A 22945-nucleotide genomic window follows, 5' to 3' on the forward strand; every position below is an offset into this window, starting at 1 on the left:
CTCTCTGTCTAAAAAAAGTGTCGCTATGAAATTCGTGATAGTCAAACTTTTAAATTTAACTAGATTTATAAAATATATTAGCAATATTTGTATCTCCAAATTAGTTTATTATAAAAATTATATTTAGCAATTCATCTAAGGATATTAATAATGCACTATAAAATAATATTTTTTTCTTATATATTTAGTTAAAGTTAAAAGTAATTGATTTTTAGGTTGTTTGGGAAGTGAGAACGACTTTTTTTATGGGCCGAGAAATTACATTACATCAATCTAAACGGGCATAGATTCTGACGGGCCAGGCGACATGGAGGAGTGAAGCGGGCCCGAAAAATTCCCGAGGATCAGGTGGCTCTCCGGTGGCAGATCAGCCGCGACACGGCCTTCTAGCATGTCCACAACAGTTGGCATGCTGGGCCGCAAGTCCCGCCTGTGCTGGATGCGGCAGAGGGCCACCATCACCACCGCCTCCACCTCGCCCTCATCGACGCCCGCCATGGTCGCGTCCACAACCTCCATGAGTGCGCCTCGCGCCACCCGCTCCCGCACGACGTACGGGAAGAAGTCCCGAGTGAAGCCAGACTCCGACGCGCCGGCCGCGGGCTCGAAGTTGCTGCGCCCACCGACGAGCTCCAGCAGCGTCATGCCGTAGCTGTACACGTCGGACTTGGCGGACAGCCCGCTTACCCACACCTCGGGCGCCATTTACCCCGGGGTGCCCCTCCCGCGGGTGTCGACGATGGTCAGGTCCCGAGCGAAGGACACGGAGATGCCGAAGTCCGACACGTGCGCCCGGTGCGCGTCGTCCAGGAGGATATTGGTCGGCTTGATGTCCAGGTGCAGGATCTGCCGGTGGCACTCATGGTGGAGGTACGCGAGCGCCCGGGCGACGTCAACGGCCACCTGGTGTCTCGCCGGCCACCGCAGGCGGCGGCGCCTCTCCTCGCCGGCGAACAGCCACGAGTCCAGCCTCCAGCGACCCCACTGGCGGAGCCAAGGGGGGGGGGGGGCTGGCAGGGGCCATGGCCCCCCACCCCCAAATGTTTCACAACAAAAAAAATTAGTAGTATGACTTAATATTATTTATTGCGAACACAAGGTTGACAAGTACCCTTGTGTGTTCGTTTTGTGATGATGATTGTCAATGTGATCCACAAAGTGGGTTGAGTGGTGACTAACCTTACCATGGTGAAAGCTATGTGTGCGACATATCTTTTGGCTTGTGTTGTGCAGGTGTGGAGTTCGGATGCGGTGGTCGACGGCGAGGTGAAGGTCAAGGAGGACGTGCCGTGCCGACAGACTGGGAGCGGTGAAGGACGGACGTGAGGCTTGGACCGAGGGACCCAGAGGCCGAGTGACTAGCCGCGGTGGCTGACACTTGGGACATCGACAAGTGCAAGAAGACATGGAGTGACGGTGTTGACCGGGTCAAGACGGCGGACGCGTGAGTCGAGCGAGGCTTAGGAGGACTTGATGGGCCGGCCGGTCGAGGACGGCGGTGACACGCGTCGGATGGTGGGGAACGCGTATGGAGTATGCTACCCGTGGACGGTTTACGGGTTTGGGCCTCAAAACCTGGACGGAGGTTCCGAGGAGGGACGGACGGCACGTGGCGGCATCGGGGAGTTCGCGTCGAGGCGAAGCTACCGGTGAGAGGGCGCGGTGGCCGTCGGATCAAGATTACACCGGGTTGGACAACAACGCCCTTGGGCTTAGCGGTTCAACTCATTTGTATCCAGGGGCAAAACTGGGAATGTGTAATAGTCCTGTTAAATAGGATGAGGGAGCCCCCATCTCCCTTACCTCCTCTAGTTTTCATTTTCTCCTTTAGGGTTTCTTCCTCTAGTTTGCTTCCATGTATGAGAGAGGTCCACAACTTAAATTGTGACTTGGTTTTGAAGGAATCGGTGGCCGTAACCACCATATGCCCTCCGGGATTCATGATTTAGTTGTGTTCTTGATGTGATTTTGGTGTTCTTCACGAGCTCCTTTTGTCCCCTCTTGTTTTACCTCTCGTTTCTTCGTTTTGGGATGGTTTTGGTTCGTTCTTGTTGCCTTGGATCGATCAATGACATGAGTAGAAGCTTTCCACCGAAGGAAATCCACTAATTTCTCACGAGATCGCAGATCCGGGCAATTTAAGTTCTTGACCTATTTTTTTGGGGATTCTTCAATTCCTTCGATTCACGGAGTTAGAGTTTGTTTCGGGCCATGATCCTTTAGAGGTTGCCTTTCTACTCACTTGTGAACCCTTGTGCAAAGTTTCAAGTCATCTGGAGTTGATTTGATCAAGTTATGGCTTGATTTGATTTTTCTCGAGAAACTGCTCGTTCATACCGGACGCGTCCGATATGGTCTAGGACGTGTCCGATATTTCTCACTTTGGAGTTTTGTGCTGAAATTTGGTGGAGACCTTCCCTTGGTGTCTAAAGAGCTATGGTTAAAATTTCATGATTTTTGGACACCATTTGACGGGGTTTTGGATTTTTCTCTTTTGGTCAGCTTGCTGCTGAAAATACCGGACGTGTCCGAGATCATACCGGACGTGTCCGAAAATACTGGATGTGTCCGATATGATACCGGACGTGTCCGATATTTGCAGGAGCAGTGCTGTTTTCTTTTGGGAGTTTGCTCGTTTGGGCTTCGATCTGTGTTCCGTTTGCTCTGTGGTGACCCGCTGTGTTCTGAGGGAGCATCCACCCTTCTCTAGGGTCGTGGTCATCAAGTCTTTCGTGTATGCTTTTTGGGGATTGATGTTGGGACAGTGGTCGAAGATTTTAAAAGAAATTTGAGGCTCCCATTCACCCCCCCGTCTGGTCGCCGTTTTCAGTCCTTCAATTGGTATCAGAGCTGGTTAAGGATTATTCCACCTTAATCGGTCCGTGATCCACGAAGGCGACATGGAGCGTGGTTCCGGCAAACCACCGCACTTTGATGGGTCCAACTATCCTTATTGGAAGATCCGCATGTCTGCGCATCTCCAGGGGATTGATTGGCTCATCTGGGAAATTTGCGAGGATGCTACTTACGTTGTGCTCCCTGTTGCGGCCCGTACCACCCAGGATCATAAGGATCGGCCCAATGCAAATAGCAAAGCTCGCAGTGTGCTTTTCTCGAGTCTTTCGCTTTCTGAGTTCGAGCGTGTCTCCGATTGTACTACAGGTCGAAAGATCTGGGTGAGGCTTCAGAGCTATCACGAGGGGACCGCACAGGTCAAGACCAGACTCTACGAGACGTACAAGCGCGAGTAGGAGAACTTCTCTCAGTTTGATGGCGAGTCCATCGATGCCATGTTTTCCCGCTTTCAGACTATCGTCAACAAAATGAAAGCGAACAAAGCCAACCTACCTTATAGTGATCATGAGAGGGCGCTCAAGCTTCTCTATGCCCTTGATCGAAAGGTATGGGATGTGAAGGTGTCGGTGATCATCAAGTCAGCCAACTACGACACCCTCACCGTCGACGAGCTTTTCAGCAAGCTCAAGTCCACAGAGATCGACTACCAAACCCAAGCCAAGCTCAAGAATCCTTCTGCACCAACCATGGCTTTGGTCTCAGGTAGTGGTTCAAGTTCATTGACTAACCCTTCACAAGCTTCTTTCTCTTTATCGTGCTTGATGTCAGTCACAGAGGAGCAGCTGAAGTCTCTTGGGGATGATGAGTTGGCACTCGTCATCAGTCGGTTCTCTCGGTTTCACAACAACCGTTTGAACCGCCGACGCAGTGGTGGCCCGAAGGAGGGATGCTATGGATGTGGAGATCTAGACCACTTTGTCGCGCACTACCCCAAGAAGAAGCCCTTCACCAACAAGTACGACTCTGGCAAGAGCAAGGATAAGCGCGACTACACCTCCAGCAAGCACAAGGCCAAGGGCGGCTTCGACAAGGAGGCGATCAAGAAGGCGTACCGCAGGAAGGCCAAAGCTCAAGAACGCACCTTGCTCGCCTCCCTCAGTGACCTCGACGATGACTCCGACGATGATCACTCTTCTTCTCCCTCGACCGACGATGAGTCCGAGAAGAAGCGCAAGGACAAGCTCAACGGTCTCTGCTTTCTTGCCGGTGCAAACCGTGGTGGGTTTTGCACTATGGTGGTTGACGGTGGAGCAAAGCTCAAAAAGGACGTCGACGTCGACGACGACGAAAATGAGGTACCGCCCACACTTGACTCACTTATGCTTGAGCTTGATACTATGAATGATACATTGATGAGTCAAGATAAGTTGCTTAAGCGTGCTGCCCGCGAGAGAAAAGAGTTTAAGGACCAGCTAGAGGTTGCTTTGAAGGAGTTGGAGCTTGCCAAGAGTGGTGTAGTGGTGTCAGAGGAGGAGGAGGAGTGCGATGAGTGCGCTATACACATGTCTAACCTCTCTGACTTGCAATCCAAGTATGCTGTTTTGCTTGATGAATGTGATGAGCTGAAGTCTCGTTCTGGGTTGCTCGGTGCATGCAAGTCCTGCTCAGGCTTGCAATCTGAGTTGGCAGAGAAGGTTGCCAAACTTGCTGAGTTTGAGAAGGCCAACTCAGATAGCACCACCACTACATGTGTTCGATGTGAAGCTTTGGTGTTGGAGCTTGAGTCCTGCAGGCACGACAAGATGGGAACCGAGGAAGAAAACACACAACTTCGGTCCATCTTGAGCTGGGTGTCGTGCAGTGAGCCTCAGTTGGGCATGATGGTGAGCCAGTTCAGGCGGGGAACTGACTCATCGGGAGTAGGCTTTGCTATAGGTGGGAAGGGTGAGCATGTCTATGGCAAGGTTGGTGAACATAGTGGTTTGAACCCAAGTGAGAAACCCACCAACACTCCCAAATTGATCAAGATCCCTCCACCAGAGTCTACCAAGCCTATGATCAAAGATGGTGTGTTTGAAGAACCACCAAAAGCTCCACCATCCAAGCAAGTTTAGGTTCCCAAACCGAACCACTTTCGGAACTCACTCGATACTCTACCCAACATCTCTAGTGCACCCCTTCCTAAAGCCAAAAAGCCTTAGAGAGTGAACCACATCCACAAGAGAGTGAGTCAACCACCATCCAAGAGAGAGGTGAGGTACCACTGTGACTATTGCCATAGAGATGGTCATTTGGCTGAGTTATGCTTTAGGAGGAAGAGAGATGAGCGGCGCGAGTACGAGTTGAACAACCGGAACATGTACCATCCTCCCCATGGCGTACATGTACCGCCTATTTAGAGGCACAGTGTTAGGCCTAGAGGTGCAATGCCTCAAGGTGCTAGGCCTCAGGTGGTGAGACCACGTGGTGGTCGTGCCCGGTGTGGCCCAAGTCATGATCTATATGACTCTGGACCTCGTGACGGTGGCTTTCAGTCCCACACTCCTAGCGGACCATGTTTTCCCCCACGTGGTGATCCCTTCTCTCCAATGGGACATGGCATGTATGGTGTTTTTCCTAACACTTTTCCAGGGCAAATGACTCAACACTGGTATTCTCCTCATTTCACTAACCCCAGTGTTGTGCCATTTGCTCACCCCCTGTCTTTCTATTGATGCAGAGCAGAGGCCTGGAGAACACGTGGCTTGTTGATTCCGGTTGTTCGCGCCACATGACCGGAAGTTCCAAATGGTTCTCCAGCCTCGACCCCATGCAATACAAGGAGTACATCACATTTGGGGACAATAGCAAAGGTAAGCTGCTGTCTCGTGGGACCATTCAGGTCAATGAGTCTTTTATCTTGAAGGACGTTGCTTTGGTTTCAAGCCTGCATTTCAATTTGCTCTCTGTTTCGCAACTCCTTCAAGATGGGTTTGAGGTGTGCTTTAAGACTGGACTTTCTCGTGTGCTCGATTCTCAGGGACATCTAGTTTGTCAGATCGTTCCTTTCGGTCAAGTTTTCAGAGCTGATTTCTCTCAGTCTTTCGGTTCTTCTCGCTGTTTGGTTGCTGGATCTTCTTCTGATTTGTGGAAGTGGCATAGGAGACTTGGTCACTTGAGCTTCGATCTCCTAGTGAGGTTGAATTCTCTTGACATGATCCAAGGATTGCCCAAACTTAAGTTTGAGAAGGATCTGGTATGCCATCCCTATCGCCACAGAAAGATGGTGGCTGCTTCCCATCCTCCAGTGACTTAGGTCATGACCACGAGACCTGGTGAGCTACTCCATATGGACACTGTTGGTCCGGCTCGGGTTCGGTCAGAGGGAGGGAAGTGGTACGTTCTTGTGATCATGGATGATTTTTCTCGCTATTCTTGGGTGTTTTTCATGGAGGGCAAGGACGAAGCATTTTCTCATGCTCGTGACTTGATCTTGAGGTTGCAAACTGAGTTACCAAAGAATGCCATACGAGCTATCCGCAGTGACAATGGCACTGAGTTCAAAAACTCTCAGTTTGACACCTTCTGTGCTTCCTTGGGTCTTGAACATCAGTTTTCTTCGCCCTATGTCCCTCAGCAGAATGGTGTTGTTGAGCGCAAAAATCAGACTTTGGTTGAAATGGCCAGGACGATGCTCGATGAGCATAGGACTCCTAGGCGTTACTGGGCCGAAGCCATCAACACTGCCTGCCATGTTTCAAACCGCATTTTTCTTCGTGCTTTCTTAAAGAAGACATCCTACGAGTTGCGGTTTGGGCGTCCACCCAAGGTGAGTCATTTTCGAGTCTTCGGTTGCAGGTGCTTCATTCTTAAGCAAGGTAATCTTGACAAGTTTGAATCTAGATCTTTGGACGGTATATTTCTCGGTTACGCTTCTCATTCACATGCGTACCGTGTGCTTAATCTTGAGACTAACCGTGTCGTGGAGACTTGTGAAGTCACCTTCGACGAAACCATGCCCTCTTCTATTTCTGTCATTGAACGTGCAGGTGATGAAGAGATGGGTGATAGCATTTTCATTGAGGATGACGATGACGTCGATTGGGATGATCCCAAGCCATCTCAACCGGCTGCCCTGATCGAGCCAGCTTCGACCACTTCGGCTCACGGCCCCGAGCCCTCCACCTCTACTTCATGGGGTCCGTGCGAGCCGCTTCCTCAATCGACTGAGGAGGCCCTAGCTATGGATGAGGGGGAGGCGACTTCGTCTTTGGGTGCACCTCGACATATCCAGCGATGCCATCCTCCTCTGACCATGATCGGCGACATCGACGAAAGGGTAACGCGTTCCAAGTCTTATCATATTTCCCATTTCGCTCATTCTACTTTCGTAGCTTCTTTTGAGCCTTGAGATATTGGACACGCACTATCTAATGCCAATTGGGTTAATGCTATGCACGAGGAGTTAGAGAACTTTGAGCGGAACCAAGTGTGGGTTTTAGTTCCACCTCCACCAGAGTGCCACCCCATAGGTACAAAGTGGGTTTACAAGAACAAGCAGAGTGAGGATGGGGTGGTGGTGAGAAACAAGGCGAGATTAGTGGCTCAGGGTTTTTGCCAAAAAGAGGGAATAGACTATGAAGAAACCTTTGCTCCTGTTGCCCATCTAGAAGCCATTAGGATTCTTTTAGCATTTGCAGCTTCGAAAGGGTTCAAGCTGTATCAGATGGATGTAAAGAGTGCCTTCTTGAATGGGTACATAGAGGAAGAGGTTTATGTGAGGCAACCCCCTGGCTTTGAAAATCCAAAGTACCACAACCATGTTTTTAAACTCCACAAAGCCTTGTATGGTTTGAAACAAGCCCCGAGAGCCTGGTATGAGCGTTTAAAAGTTTTCTTGCTTGATAAGGGTTTTAGGATGGGTTCCGTAGATAAGACTTTATTCCTCCTCAAGCAAGGCACAGACATCCTTTTGGTTCAGATATACGTGGATGATATAATCTTTGGTGGCTCTTCTCATGCTCTTGTTGCCAAGTTTTCAGATACTATGAGTAGGGAATTTGAGATGAGCATGATGGGCGAATTGACTTTCTTCCTTGGGCTGCAAATCAAGCAAACTCATGAGGGGACGTTCGTGCACCAAGGCAAGTACACCAAGGACGTGCTCAAGAAATTTGATATGGGTGAGGCCAAGCCTCTTTCGACGCCTATGTCAACCACGACGGCCCTGGATGAGGACAAGGAGGGAGAAGGCGTGGACCAGAAGGAATACCGAAGCATGATTGGGTCCCTGTTGTATCTAACGGCAATGAGACCGGACATCCAGTTCGTAGTCTGCTTGTGCGCGCGCTTTCAGTCTTCGCCGCGCACGTCTCATCATCAAGCCATCAAGCGAATCCTCAGGTACCTTCGTTTCACACCCGAGTTTGGTCTTTGGTTTTCAGCCTCCTCCTCTCTTTCTCTTTGCGGGTATTCTGATGCGGATTATGCTGGTTGTCGTGTTGAGAGGAAGTCCACTTCAGGGACTTGTCAGTTTCTTGGATCTTCTCTTGTGTCTTGGTCTTCTCGCAAGCAGTCTAGCATTGCCCAATCCACCACAGAAGCTGAGTATGTTGCTGCTGCTGCTTGTTGTTCCCAGTTGCTTTGGATGATAGCTACTCTGAGAGACTTTGGGTTAGAGTTTAGGCGAGTGCCTTTGTTTTGTGACAGCACCAGTGCCATAAGTGTAGCCAAAAACCCAGTCCTTCACTCAAAGACAAAGCACATAGAAGTTCGCTTTCACTTCTTGCGTGACCACTATGAGAAAGGTGATATCGATCTGCACCACATTGATACCCAAAACCAGCTCGCAGATATCTTCACCAAACCACTTGACCAAGCCTAGTTTGCTCGCTTGCGAGGGGAGCTTGGAGTTTGTTTCCCTTTTTAGAGGAGGGAAACTTTGGTTGTTGTATTCTAGTTTTGCTTTTCTTTGAAGTTTAGCCTTTGTTTTTATATCATGCTTGCATATCATATCATCATGTATCATATTGCATCCTAAGCTTCATCCTTATAGTAGCTAGATTGACACTATGCTCTTGTTGGGGATGTTATGGATATACAATGATGTGCTTTTGGCTTAGGCTCCTTTTGATCAATTGATGCATGTTATGAGCCAAGCTTGTTTTCCAAACTGTGAACTTGATTAAAACTTGTTGAAACATGAAATGTGTTCACCACTACTTGTGGCACTAGCATGTGTAGAATGTGTCGAGATCTTTTTCTTGCTTCATGTATATGCTTAGTTGCTACGGCTCATACTTTGAGTTACACACTTGCTTGAGAAACTGGAATTTGTGCTAAAACTTGAAAATCAAACTCTGTGATTTGAAAAGATCGGGATGGGTCTGTACTATCCTATGTCAGAGTATCGAGACAGCTCCAAATTGCACTTATTGGTGAACTTGAGCTCTGTAATGGATACCGAGATCATTGTCTTAAGCTTCTGATTGCCTTTGGCATAGGCTTGACATGGTCGCTAAGTCAGGTTTTGATGGCACAGATAACCTCCCGCACACACTTGTCTGATAAACTTTGGTAATACGCTGCATAACTCCGATAAATTTCAATTGGTGTCTAAAATTTGATCAAACCACAAGTTTGTCTCATGACATGATGTGTGAACTTTGTTTGGGGTAGTTCACTTTGCATACATGTGTAGCACAAGGTCGATCTCCTGTCTATTTTTGCTATGTGCTCCTTTGGTGGTGAACCCTCTTTTAAAATTGCTCAAACTTGATCAAACTTGCTTAAATGCCATATTTCGTTTCATTTGGTCACCTTGAGCATTTGCTAGCACTTGTATGTGTTGCTATATATACATGACAGCATCCACTAGAGCATTCTTTCAATCTACTTGCTATAATCTTGAAGCTTCTGCATTCGTGCATTTCTGCATTCATAGCTTGTTTTGAGGGGGAGTTGCAATTCTTGGGCTCTAGCTTGATAAGTGCATGTGTCAACAAGGGGGAGAAGTTTCCACACTCACAATGTCACAAGGGGACACAAGGGGAGAAATATTCAGAAAAGGGGGAGAAAACTTCCAATTTCACCTAAAGTTGAGAGATATGCATTCATTTGAGAGAGATTGCACTTGTTCAGGGGGAGTTGCATTTAAGGTGTTTTGCTAGATGTGTTGAGCCTTTGCCTCTTCTGGAGGGTCTAGCAGGTTTTCGGCTTTTTGAGCTTTGCTAGTGGTGTTGAGCCCGTTGCCTTTTCTTGAGGGCTAGCTTTGTTTTACTTGGTTGCGTCGAGCCGTTGCCCATGTCTTTAGGGACCAAGTTTTGCTCATTTTCAAATGACCCGGTTCTTGGCTTTTCTTTGACTTTTGGTCATTTGGGTGAGTTCTTTCTTTTCTCTTCTTTTTCTTTTTCTTTTGCTCAAGCTGTTTGTGTATTGGTGTTGACAATGCACTCATCAAGGGGGAGATTGCGAACACAAGGTTGACAAGTACTCTTGTGTGTTCGTTTTGTGATGAGTGATTATCAATGTGATCCACGAAGTGGGTTGAGTGGTGACTAACCTTACCATGGCGAAAGCTATGTGTGCGACATGTCTTTTGGCTTGTGTTGTGCAGGTGTGGAGCTCGGATGCGGTGGTCGACGGCGAGGTGAAGGTCAAGGAGGACGTGCCGTGCCGATAGACTGGGAGCGGTGAAGGACGGACGTGAGGCTTGGACCGAGGGACCCAGAGGCCGGGTGACTAGCCGTGGTGGCTGACACTTGGGACATCGACAAGTGCAAGAAGACATGGAGTGACGGTGTTGACCGGGTCAAGACGGCGGACGCGTGAGTCGAGCGAGGCTCAGGAGGACTTGGCAGGCCGGCCGGTCGAGGACGGCGGTGACACACGTCGGATGGCGGGGAACGCGTATGGAGTACGCTACCCGTGGACGGTTTACGGGTTTGGGCCTCAAAACCCGGGCGGAGGTTCCGAGGAGGGACGGACGGCACGTGGCGGCATCGGGGAGTTCGCGTCGAGGTGAAGCTACCGGTGAGAGGGCGCGGTGGCCGTCGGATCAAGATTACACCGGGTTGGACAACAACGCCCTTGGGCTTAGCGGTTCAACTCATTTGTATCCAGGGGCAAAACTGGGAATGTGTAATAGCCCTGTTAAATAGGATGAGGGAGCCCCCATCTCCCTTACCTCCTCTAGTTTTCATTTTCTCCTTTAGGGTTTCTTCCTCTAGTTTGCTTCCATGTATGAGAGAGGTCCACAACTCAAATTGTGACTTGGTTTTGAAGGAATCGGTGGCCATAACCACCGTATGCCCTCCGGGATTCATGATTTAGTTGTGTTCTTGATGTGATTTTGGTGTTCTTCACGAGCTCCTTTTGTCCCCTCTTGTTTTCCCTCTCGTTTCTTCGTTTTGGGATGGTTTTGGTTCGTTCTTGTTGCCTTGGATCGATCAATGACATGAGTAGAAGCTTTCCACCGAAGGAAATCCACTAATTTCTCACGAGATCGCAGATCCGGGCAATTTAAGTTCCTGACCTATTTTTTTGGGATTCTTCAATTCCTTCGATTCACGGAGTTAGAGTTTGTTTCGGGCCATGATCCTTTAGAGGTTGCCTTTCTACTCGTTTGTGAACCCTTGTGCAAAGTTTCAAGTCATCTGGAGTTGATTTGATCAAGTTATGGCTTGATTTGATTTTTCCCGAGAAACTGCTCGTTCATACCGGACGCGTCCGATATGGTCTAGGACGTGTCCGATATTTCTCACTTTGGAGTTTTGAGCTGAAATTTGGTGAAGACCTTCCCTTGGTGTCTAAAGAGCTATGGTTAAAATTTCATGATTTTTGGACACTATTTGATGGGGTTTTGGATTTTTCTCTTTTGGTCAGCTTGCTGCTGAAAATACCGGACGTGTCCGAGATCATACCGGACGTGTCCGATATAATACCGGATGTGTCCGATATTTGCAGGAGCAGTGCTGTTTTCTTTTGGGAGTTTGCTCGTTTGGGCTTCGATCTGTGTTTCGTTTGCTCTATGGTGACCCGCTGTGTTCTGAGGGAGCATCCACCCTTCTCTAGGGTCGTGGTCATCAAGTCTTTCGTGTATGCTTTTTGGGGATTGATGTTGGGACAGTGGTCGAAGATTTCGAAAGAAATTTGAGGCTCCCATTCACCCCCCTCTGGTCGTCGTTTCCGGTCTTTCATTTATTTATATTAAGAGGAAGATTATATAAAATTCTTATTATATATATCTATTAATATCTTCTAGATAATATAATCATACAAAATATAACTAGATAATAAAATTATCGCAATGAAAAAGACCGAGTCGGCCCCATGAGTATAATTCCTGACGGCCGGCCCACCTGAATATAAATCCTGAGCGACCCGTTCTCGAAGAACGGGTAGACCAGGTACCGGCCGCCCCCGCGCAGGAGGCAGTAGACGAGGAGCCGCACCAGGCTGCGGTGCTGCACGCTCGCCACCACGGTGACCTCCGCCAGGAGCTCGGCCTCGGCTTCGCCGCCGCGCTGGTCGCCGGTTATCCGCTTCACGGCGACCGCGGTGCCGTCGTCGAGGAGGCCCCGGAACACCGCGGCAGAGCCGCCTCGCCCCACCGCGTACCGGAAGTCCTCGGTCATGGCCCGGATCTCGCCTTACGAGAACTCCCGAGGAAGCTCCGGGATGCGGAACGTGGCCTGCTGGTGCTGCACGGGAAGGGTGAGCTCCGCTGCCGCAGCTTGTTCTTGAGAAAGGATCACAGGAGCTAAAGAAGGCAGCTGAAATTACAGAAATGGACGACAGTCGACAGGGCGGCAGGGCCTCTAAACTGCAGCAAGCCTTGGGTTCGCGAGGAGGAGGATTACGCTCTCCAGAATTCCAGTGGCACTACAAACAACCAACTGGAGCATAACAAGAATCTGGATGACATAATTCTGATGTAGCACGAACTACGCATAATCTATGCTTTGAACAGTCAAGTTCTCATGCATCCTGCCGTAGTACCATTGGCCTCAATAAATAAAAATTTACTGGAGCACCATTGACTGCTGCTGCTTCTTCCAGCAGGAAACATCTCGCTAAACTTTAATCTGACCGGAGGCAGCAATCAATCACTACCACTACCAGTTCGTCGTACTTATCGCAAATGATTAGAATAAAAAACGTACACACGTTTCGTTGCATGATGATCAGGTAAACGCGACATCCGTCACGGAAGAGCTACCACTTGGAAAAGCAAGAATTTTTGAACGCGGGTTCAGGTCTTCCGGACGACTTCAGTTCCAAGCCGTGCACTTGACATCAGCTGGAAGACGGCAACTCGCGGGCATGGGGTGTTGCTCGTCGGCCGTCCGTCGCGCTGGGCTGCAGTGCGTTGTCGTCGCTGCAGTATTGCGTAATAAAGCCCGATCATTCGCCCATTTCAGTGAGTGCAGTGCAGGCGTGTCCCTAAAGGAAGCGAGTAGGCCGGCTGGGCTGATTTTCACACGCTAGACAAATAGGTAATGTGAGGCCCAGGGCCAGTGTCCTCCCCTAGTCCCTTCCGACCGTGCCCACAGAGGAGATGCACTCGTATGTCTTGTAGGTCAAAGCCACACAACAACTAGTAGGAAACCCAAAAAACATGCGCTTCATAGGGAATAGCGGGTTGTCAAATGGAACATATTGGCCCACAGGGCTTGTAATAGCGTAGGCGCAATTGAGAGTAGGAGAGGGAAGCGTATGTGTGTTGTCCCTTGTGCCGTGGAAGAGAAATGGAGAATCATCGGGAGCTTCTGTAGGCGGCGGCGACAATGTCCTGTTACTGTTAATCCAGATATCGTAGTGGTAGTAGTAACGGCAAATATATTATATTGCTACACGTCAATGCTCACATAGGTTGTCACATACAGTGTCTCATATGATTTTTGATGATGTGGAGAAAATAGAGCTTTGCAAAACAACCACCTCTTATATGAGATAAATTTTAGGACTATGAGAGACGATCATTGCACCAATGCACCAATGCATGAGTTGTTGCCATGCGCCTCACAAAATTCCTTTTGCTCTAAACATAAATGAAGAAATTATGAGCTACGACTTTAAGATGCACTCAAACAACAACCATCCCATACATTGTCTATTAAGTCATCTTAAAATTACGTGTACTATATAACACCGTCTATTAGACAAAATATCAATGTACTTGCCCTAACACGCGAGCGGTGGCAAGGAAAATGGGGATGCGCCGATGTGGACACGCACGCGCTGACGCGTAGAATAGGGAAGCCGGACTCTAGCGTGCAGTCACGGCATGCCGTGCGCAGCGCGCCGTAACTAACCTGGGGCATGCATGCGCCTCTGCCTGCGAGCAGAGGCCGCGCCTTCCCTCGGATCGGATGCGTACGTGCGTAACACCGAATGGTTGTGAGAGAAAAACACTATTCCGGCTGAAAAAAAAACCGAATATGGCGTAAGCAAACAGGGCCGATGTCGCAGTTTCCGGGCTCCCGTGGTCCCGTCCCCCGATGATCAGTACCAGATGATGATTGTTGCATGGTCCCTGACTGCCCAAACAAAAAGCCCTACTACTCCTACATGCATCACCAGAAAGAAAAGTTGTATGATGGCACCGATTGATCGACCGATGAGCTACTGCTACTACTACTAGGTTGGAGTAGGAGGTAGCGCACGCGCGCGCGCGCACACACACATGCAGTTGCAGCAGCTTGGATTCAACGAGCTAATCATGCGCCATGCAACACGGCCGCGGGAGCGGGACAGTAACCGCGCGCGTGCGCAAAGGCGCGCCCTTTATTACCCTGAAAAGGCTCCCTTTTCTCCATCCTAAACCTGCGCGTAGTTGTAATCATCAGAGCCGCTGGTCTGAATCCGATCCGGCCGGCCTGGCCGGGCCGACCCATGTACACGCGCGCGCGTGACGGCGTGAGTGAGAGATGAGATGGCCAGGCCAGCGTGGGCCAAAAAGCGATCGAGATCGAGAGGCCGCCCGCCGAGCGATGGATCGCCTGCCGCTGCCGGGGAGGGGGGAGAGCTGACAGCCTCATCAGAACGGTGTTCAGGATCGATCTCAGTTGCGCGGAGGTTGTGGTGCTCGGCTCATCATGGCGCGCCTGCGTCCCTGTACGCTGCCCTGCCCATGGATGGATCATATCCATGCTCGCCTTCTCACCAAAAGGGATCTTTAGCACGGACGCGTAAGCACGCTGCACGCGCGCGTGTGTAAAGCATGTACGGTCATGTTCCGATCATCCATGATACATGGCAACTAGTTGCTTGTTTTATGTACAAATGTTAGCTGATGAGACCTGAGAGCAGTACTAGCATTGGACGACATTGCACCATATATATGCATGGTCATATATACTGGTGTGCGCTCTCCTCCTCCTCCCAAATTAAGCGGCCGCTGTGGAGTACAAACTACAGCGCACACCCGTGTAACCGTTCTGTCAGAAACACTGGTATTTTTGTCTACGAGAGCAAAAACACTCTGAAATTAATTAACACTAGCTAGCTAGCTAGGACTAGCTAGGAGTACCCCACATATACCTACTAGTAGTAGTGTATATATATGTATATGTCCCTAGCTTTTTATTCGCCTCACCGTCCGCCGTCCGCCGCGCCTTTTGTGGTAGTAGTACGTGTCCGCGTACTCATGTCTTCTGTAAAAGAACGACACGTCTCTTTTTTTCTCCTGACCACGTTACGAATCCAAACACGTACGTACATGCATGCACGATCACCTATGAATGTACCTCTAAATATCTCTAGAAAACTAAGTTATCGGATCTTGAGATTGATAGAGTTACCACAAACGTCGTAATGTTGTTCCTCTGACTGCTCCCGTGCACAAATATGTTAATCACTTAATGATGATGTCATCCACCAACGTTAGACATAGGTGCTTCCTTAACTCGTCGATCCGCTTTTCAGAACCAATCACATGGCATCCACTACGTAAAAAACAATTTTTTTAGTAACGATTCGATTTTTTTAGGGACGGCTGGTGATGGAGCCGTCCCTACAGTGACGTGCTCGGGTGCCCAGACACCAGCCGCCCCTACAAATGGAACAGCAGGGACGGCTGGTGTTACGAGCCGCCCCTACAAATGGGGTCGATTTGTAGGGGCGGCTCAATCACCAGTCGTCTCTGGAAATTCTATTTGTAGGGGCGGCTAGTGATTGAGCCGCCCCTACAAATGGCCCCGTATTTATAGCTCTGATTTGTAGGGGCGGTTCAATCACCAGCCGCCTCTACAAATGCCCCCCATATAAAACAGATGCAACACCTTCTTTCTACTCGGGTCACTCACTCCAACCCGTGAAAGAAAGGTGGGAAGGCCTTGGGCACCTCCCAAAAATTGCTCTACTAAGGGGGGAAGGTTTTGGTCTCAAATCCTTTGGTGGAGAGGTTGTAGAAGGTAAGAAAATGCTATTACATACTTTTTTTTGAAGTTTTAATGGTTGGTTAGTGAGTAATTAGAGTTTTATTTTTCTCTCTCTTCTATGGTGCTTGAGCTATTTATGAAGCAAATTAGACCCAACTTTTAAATGTACTAGGGTAAATTAGAGAGGGGAACAAGATCATACCCTTATTTGGTCCATGTTTCTTGATTTTAGTGAACAATTAGTTAGTTTTATGTATGTTTCATGTGCATGTGGATCTAGATCTAGGGTTTGGTTTTTTTATTAATTTCATTTTTGTAAATTTATGTTTGATGAAATTGGACTAGGGTTTGTATGAAAGATATTGGGTAAAGTATAATTGTTGCTAATTGTTGTCTTTGAAATTATTTATTGTAATCAATAAATATGTATTTTAATTATTTATGGATAAATGGGTCGTTAATTAATTTTCTTTTACCATGGTGTGTTTGTATGCTTCATGTAATTATATTAGATTTATATTCATATATATCTGAAGTATATACAATTATTCTCAAGTAATTATTAATTTGTTTCATTTTTATATATATCTGAATAAGTAGTCCTTTAATGTTTGTTTTGTTGTTGTTGTAAAAGATGGAGTACATGAACTCTTGGATGTATGGTTCGTTAAGGTTCAAGGCAGGTTTCCGTGAAGAGGTGGATAAATTTATTGAAGCCGCAAAGAAGCATGCAACGACATTGAAAGAGAATAATGATACAATTATTTGCCCATATAAAGATTGCAAGAACCGTATGGCATGGACAGATGTGACTATCATCAGATCACATTTGATTATGCGAGGATTTGTTGAGGACTACACAGTGTGGATTCATCATGGTGAAACGGTTATTGTTAACGACGAGGATGATGAGGAATACGACGACGAAACCATAGAATCCTTATCCCAGTATTTAGCAGAGCTTGATGCACGAATGGATTTCGAGTTTGGCAATGAACAAGATGGTGATGCTGGTGGTTGGGATGGTAACGACGAAGGTGGTGCCAATAATGATGGTGGAGCACGTGTCGGGGATGAAGATGATTTGGAGGACATGATTCGAGCCATTGGACCAGTGATTTTACTAAATAGCCCGAAAGGTCTAGAAAATTTAGAAAGGGTGACAAAAGCATCGAAGGAGACTGTGTATGGTGTTGAAAAGGGTTGTCCGACACATTGGACATTGCTACGTTTTGTGCTTGAGCTGCTCATCCTGAAGGCTAAGTACGGCTGGTCAGACTGTAGTTTCAATGATCTATTGCATCTCCTATCATGGGTGCTGCCACAACCAAACTCAGTTTCCACCAACACATATCAAGCGAAGAAGGTCATAAGTCCATTGACAATGGGGGTTGAAAAAATTCATGCATGCCCCAACCACTGTATACTTTTTTCGTGGCGAAACTTTCAAGTCACTGGATAAATATCCCCGGTGTGGGGCCAGCCGGTACAAGAACAATGACCTTTACGGTGGGGACGAACCCTCCACGGGGAAAAAGAGGAATAAGAAGGGTACTAAAAAGGTGGTACAAGAATCTCAGCCCCCAGAGGACACTCCATTAGGCAACGATGCAAAGCAGAGAAGAATTCCTGTCCTGGTAATGTGGTACCTGCCAGTGACCGACCGCTTGAGACGTATCTTCCTAAACCCTAAAGAAGCCACACTCATGATATGGTGGGATGATGAGTGCAAGGTGGATGATGATAAGATTGCACACCCGGCTGATTGTAGTCAGTGGCAAAGGTTTGATGAGAAGCACAAAGAATTCAACGATGACCCAAGGAATGTATAGTTTGGCTTGAGCACCGATGGAATGAATCCCTTCAATGAGAGGATGAGCGACCACAGCACATGGCTAGTGATCTTGACCATGTACAATATCCCAACATGGTTATGTCAAAAGAGAAAGTACCTTCTCCTCACTATTCTTATTTCTGGCCCTAAATAACCAGGCATTGATATAGACGTGTTCCTCGAGCCCTTGATGCAAGAAATGGAGAGGCTATGGAGGCATGGGGAGCAGATGTACGATGCGTTCCAAAAGGAGGACTTCATATGTAGAGCAATAATATTTGTTACTACCAATGATTATCCCACGCTGTTTGCTTTGTCTAGACAGATCAAAGGGAAGACATGATGCTTGGTTTGCTTGGATGGTACTGCATGGGTGTACCTGGATGCATCCAAGAAGATAGTTTACCTAAGGAACCGACGCTTCTTAAAGATAAGTCACAAGTACCGCAGCAAATTGTTCTTTAGATTTTATGACAACGCCCCAGAGATTGAACCCCCTCCGGATAGACGTCATAACGGAGAACACATGTACATAATGGTGAAAAACATACGCCCCAGAGCTTATCTAGTTCTATGATTAAATCCATGCAGCAACCACTGGATTTGTATAGCCGTCGATGTCGGGAGGAGCATGGCATGGGTCTTTGATTCAATAGATAAGGACCCGGCAACATACAAAGACTCCATATCGATTCTCAAGACGTATACATATCGACAATCCTCATTAGCTTATATGTTTGTATACATACTTGTAACGTTCACTTATGGATACTAACAAGTTGTATTTGCTAAAATAATTCGAACAGCGCATTTAGGTTCTATGTCACTCATCATCACGGAAGGCATGATCCAGCGAGGATGGAAAAGCTGGCTATAAAAACACTATGTGCGGTAAGTGTAACTTACTTCTTCAGTACTCCGTTACATGGCTGTCAAAAGCATTACCTAACATTTTCATATGCAAAACACACAGTGCCGCAAGCAGAGGCCTGGGAGTGTACATTGTGGATACTATATATGTTCTATGATGAGTAACACCAGTGTCTATAGGAGACACCCCTCAAGAGTAAGTTTGAACCTCTTCATCAGTAGTATAAAAACTTCATACATGGTATGAAATACTAAACCGAAACTTGTTCTCTTGTAGTGGAGAGAAGAGAAAGAAATGAAAAAAGACCCATACAAGGATGACCAACTCTTAGAGCTCATCGGCGACCTTTGCAACTTCATATTGGACCAGATTGTACATGTCAAAGGCGCATACCATGACCGAGAGTCTGACTTAAGTAGAAATCCTCAGTACCAACACCTTCGTGAGACTGAAAGGCTAGCTCTAGGACGTTGATAACAATGTGTATGGAATTTGTATATTAAATGATCGATTGTATATATCCTTATGAATTGGACTTGTAATTGTAGTTTATATAATACTATTGTGCTTGTAGTCGTGTTCGGAACATTGGTCGCGGGGCATTCGGCAACGTGAACGCGGTTCGAAACGTTGGTCGCGGGGCGTTCGGCAACGCGAACGCGGTTCGGAACGTTGGTCGCGAGGTGTTCGGCAACACGAACGCTGGATGGAATACGCGGAAATAAACAGTTCTGGTCGAATTTGAATTGTAAATTTGAATTTTTTTGGTAGGAAAACGTACTGTAGGGGCGGTTCTAGATTGAACTGCCCCTACAAACAGGTATTATAGAGGCGGCTGGCACTACAGCCGCCCCTACAAATCGATTTGTAGGGGCGGTTGGTGATTGAGCCGCCCCTACAAATCGATTTGTAGGGGCGGTTCGTAATACCAGCCGCCCCTACAAATCGATTTATAGGGGCGGCTCAATCACCAATCGCCCCTACAAATCAATTTGTAGGGGCGGCCTGGGAACCGCCCCTACAAATGCATGATTTGTAGAGACGGTTCGGTAGGGGCGGCTGGCCAAACCGCCCCTACAAAAGGTTACCAGCCGCCCCTAAAAATGCTTTTTGTAGTAGTGATCTCTATACAGCCCAGTAATATTGGATATTGTGTCTCGCATCATGTTTGCCATCTAGAATTTGCATGTTTATATAACTATAGATCTTTCCAAATATTTATATGTGTGTGTGTTGTATCTCCTCAAAAAAAGTATGATGCAGCACTAATCACTCAAAGTGTATGACGAAAACAATAGAGTAAAGACCTTAAAAATAGAAAACAATAGAGTAATATACACTGTCGGTTTTGGTTTGAGGTGTCATAGAGAGGACCCTAAACAATCAAAATGCATATCTAGGTCTCTAAACTTACTAACTATCGGTGCAGAAAATAACCAACACGTAAATACTTATAGTTTTATCGTACGTTGTGATCGGATGTGGCCTAGCACTCAATGACACAGGGTTTATACTAGTTCAGGCAACGTGCCCTACGTCCAGTTTGAGTCGGTCGGTGACTTTATTCCTGATCCCAGGTGCTTGAAGTTTGCTGTGGGGTTATAAATGGAAGGGAGAAAGACGGGGGGGGTGGTGCAAGAGGTCCGGTCAGACCCTGGCCTGAAGGACCGAGAGTGACGGGAGCTCCGCTGCGCGCTAAGTGTTCAAACGTCTATCGTTCGTTGGGATCCTTGGTTGTTCAGATCATGTGTGTGTTGTTTGAGTTGTGAACTGATCCCCTGTTGGGAGAGAGTGCATCCCCTTTTATAGATAAAGGAGACGGCCTTACAAGCAAGAGAGAGAGAGAGAGAGTACGTATGCTCCCAAGTCTTGTTGCTCACGTCGTTGGGTACAAAATGATGGTAGGTGCCCATAACACTGTTTTTGTCAGACGCATGTGGGAGGTTTTACCGTATTCACCATGTATGGTAAATGACGATGCCCACAACAGTGTTGATGCCCAGAGGCATGTGGGGGAGCGTTACCGCGTTTGTCTGGTATGGGAGTTGATGGCGCCCACAACACTATAGGGCAAATGTCGGCGCCCACAACACTGCTTGGGTTCTAGCATGCCTGGAAGGTTGCACGACACCCTTCTGACATGTCATGTCGGTTACTATCCTGTTGGTGTGCAGGGTATAGTCCTCGGTATTGTGGTTGACTTGAGTGCCTTACCTTACTTGCTCTGTCTATTTCCTGGTCCTTACCGAGTGGGCGTCCCCGGTCGGTTGGTCCTAGTCGGCTCCGACTGCGCCAGTCGGAGAAGAGCTATAAGCAGGGGTTCGGTGCATCCCCAGTCGAAGAGACATGCCAAAGTCGGAAGCGAACCTTGTTCCTCCTTGGCCAGGCCTTTCTATCGGAGAGGCGGGCTGGAGTTGGAAGCGAGCGTTGTTCCTCCTTAGCGAGGCGTTCCGGTTGGAGATTGGATCACCCTTCTGGCCTGTCGTTTAGGTATTTGGGCCGACCCAGGAGTTGCGCGTCGTTTGTAACGTCATCTGCTGGGCCGAGCCTTTGCTGGGAAGCTGGTCCATGAGAGACCCTAGGTTTATGAACCCGACACTAATCGTACGAGGTCTAAATCATCATAACTTGAGTGGATTCGCCTATATGTGGCATGCTAATTGTGATAACATGACACCAACATGTGGGGCCCACCGCCCAGATGCTAGTACTAGAGAGAGATGAGGTTGGCATGTGGGCGCCGCATTTTGGTGACATGTCATCGTGCAATCAGCATGCTACGCGGGCAGATTAACTCAACTTTTGGTGATTTTGATCTCATGTAAAACGATTAGTATGTATGTTTTGGGACCTAGATGTGCATACACAATATGGTACTAGTATATATGAACATCAGGGACTATGGAGTGTCTACACTACATTTGATTGAATAGATATGATGGATTTTAGCTCATTAATTAATTTGGATCGGCACATATCGTGCAATGCACTCATCTGGAAACAAATTAAACCATTAAGTGGATTCAAGTTCACATTAAGTTAAGTGGATTCAAGTTTCATTCAACTCTATGTTGACATTTTGGTATTTAATAATGTGTGTTATATATGTATAATCTAGCAAAAATTATGAATAAAAATCTTCATGAGGGGTCGTCAATCTTGGCAGGGGTATCATCTTGGTTCCAAACATTGAAAATGCTATTTTGGGTCCCCTAGACTTGGCTTTAGGTGTCATCCAAGTCGCCAACTTAGGAAATACACTTTTTAGGTCTCTAAACTTCGCTCTGAGTGTTATCCGAGTTCAACAGGTCTGAACTACTCCCTGTGAACATAGCATGTTAGCCATGCTTGACATAGGCCCATCATGTGGGGCCCACATATCAGCCCATCTCTCATTTCTCTTCCTTATTTATCTTCCACCCGCTCTCATTGTTGTCGCCTACGAACCATGTTGGTGACCCACTTTTTCTTCCTTGTCATGCTCTCCTTCCCCTTGATGCCCCTGCCCACCCTATGGTAGGAGCTAAAGCTGTGACCCTCATTCGTCGCTAGAGGGATAGATGAGAGGTGAATCTGACATGTGGGTTTTTTATGTCGATTCATGCCAACACATAGTACATGCTACATTGTCACATTAGTACAGGGGTGAAGACCCATTTGGACTCGGATGACTCCCGGAGCCAAGTTTCAAGGTCAAAAAATGGCATTTCTTGAGTTAGGGGGCTTGGATGATAGCCGGAGCCAAGTTTAGGGACTCAAAAGTGCCATTTTCCATGAGTTGCTGGATCAGGATGCTACCCCATGCCAAGTTTGAGAACCGCCAGTCATTCAATACACAATTTCCATTCACATTGGTCAGTACATTTGTTATGCCCAATGTATGGGCAACAATTTACTTTTTGATTGCACAGGCCTTATAATATGCCGTCATGTTCGTCTTTCCTTTGATGAATGGTCACACTAATAAACTTTTGTAGGTTAGGGAAACCTAAGATATGCCAAAGAATCCCCCCTGCAAGCGCTTACTACATCCAATAGTTGTTCTTTGCCTGGGTTAAGTTGATCTGATGCTAATATGTCATC

The 22945-nt window shown here is 47.6% G+C and overlaps 1 pseudogene; it reads right to left on the reverse strand.

Annotated features, from left to right (window-relative positions):
• Positions 1-273: 273 nt before the first annotated feature.
• LOC136455488 (probable receptor-like protein kinase At5g20050) lies at positions 274-14099 on the reverse strand (annotated as a pseudogene).
• Between the last annotated feature and the right edge of the window lie 8846 nt (positions 14100-22945).

The sequence above is a fragment of the Miscanthus floridulus genome, chromosome 5 (assembly GCF_019320115.1).
Source record: "Miscanthus floridulus cultivar M001 chromosome 5, ASM1932011v1, whole genome shotgun sequence".
NCBI classification, from domain to species: Eukaryota; Viridiplantae; Streptophyta; class Magnoliopsida; order Poales; family Poaceae; genus Miscanthus; species Miscanthus floridulus.